Source organism: Bos grunniens, chromosome 5, assembly GCF_055505025.1.
Source record: "Bos grunniens cultivar Pamir isolate PY7600 chromosome 5, Bosgru_T2T1.0, whole genome shotgun sequence".
In the NCBI taxonomy this organism is placed as follows: Eukaryota; Metazoa; Chordata; class Mammalia; order Artiodactyla; family Bovidae; genus Bos; species Bos grunniens.
In genome coordinates this window covers 9099884-9101532 of record NC_141169.1, presented here as the reverse complement: position 1 = coordinate 9101532, position 1649 = coordinate 9099884, and positions in this window count along the sequence as shown.

Here is a 1649-nt window from a genome sequence, read left to right as displayed (position 1 = left end):
AGAGACACAAATCCTAGACAAAGTCTGGTAATAAAAAGATACAGGCAAAACAAAACAAAACTGTACCAATATACTTAGAACCCAAATCAGATTTTCAGCAGGTATCTGTGCAATACTGAATACCTAAAAAAGAGAAAAGTTTTAAAGTAAAAAGATTGCACTTTTGAAAATATTTATTCAACCAAATTGTCATTCTCTTTCAAAGATAAAGCCAAGTCCTTCTCAGACATTAGGAGGCCAATATACTGTCTGTAAAAAATTAATCAAAGAGATACTTCAATTGACTGAGAGATAAATGACATGAGGGATGGAAGAACAAAGAGATTGTGATTTTAAAGGATTTCAGTTGAGACATAGAAGCAACGAATTCAGTTTAAAAATTAATTCCTGTGGCTAAAATTAATGCAAACATTAAACATTGTTCTTTGTAGGAAAGTAAATAAATTAAAAAATATGAATATAATACACTTTCCAGATAACATTAACAAAAATAGAAGTTAAACATAAGCAGAAAAACTAGTCCTGTCACTTATGAAAATAAATAGATCTAGATTTTAAAATATAGGTAAGTCTATTAAAGTCCTGCCAGTTTATTGAAAAAAATAAAACTGTAGGATGGAAAGATTGAAATAGACTTTTTCATACTCCTGCTCCCAAATACCACCTAGAGTTCATAGATTTTTCAGTCACTCTCCAATATTGACTAAAAGCCTCATTTTCTAATTTAGAGAGTCTGCTTTGATATAAAGCAAAGGCTGATTTCCTCTTTCCTTTCAAAGCTTCTTTTCGTTTCCCCTCACTTCTTTTCTTCTGAACCCACCAAGTGGAAAGGGGATGTCTTGCCAAATGTGACTCCCTTCTCCTCCAGCTAAGCCAGCCCCCAGCAGGAGCGGGAAGTTCCCAGGACTCACAACTTAGTGTGACAGCTGCTACTCTAGTCCAGCAACCTGGAACTGTGCTCATGTCTGATATGTAAATCTGGCTGTATTTGCTTTTTCTGCCTGTGAGGTGCTTCTGCAGGCTCTTGGAGATCCTATCACTGCACGCCGCCCCCTCACCCCCAGCATCCTGATCTGTGCAGTGCTGCTTCCAAGGACCGGTTTTGGCCTTCCCACTGTCCTGCCCTCAGGAGGACCTCCCTACAGGGATCCGATCACTGGGTTTGTTCCCCGTCTGGGAGGACTCTCACCTAACTTCCTTTCTCGGAAGTTTCCACAGGAAAACTCACAGCCAAACTCTGAACCTCAGTGCTTCCGCACGTCTCCCTCACATCTGTCACTCCAGGCTTCTCCAGCTCACCTCTGGCCTTTAGACGTTTTTCCAGGCATGACACGGGGCATCAGTTGCAGTGCCTTTCTAAATCCAGGACACGTGTCAGTCTTTCCAAACGTGCTCTTGGAAACTTTCATTCTTAGTGGGAGGGAATGACCATCTGTGGCTACAGAAGAAAGGAAGACTCCATAGAATTCTTTATCCTCCTCAGAGTAACTATCTTCTGTAAAGAATTCTTAGCTCTTGCTCACATAATTTGTGGTGGGAGATTTATTAACAGGAGCAGAACCAATTTGGACACCTCTCTTGCATGTTCTTCCTGACAGTTCTATATCTAAAATGACAGGTTACCTTGAGCTGATTGTTCTCACATTTGA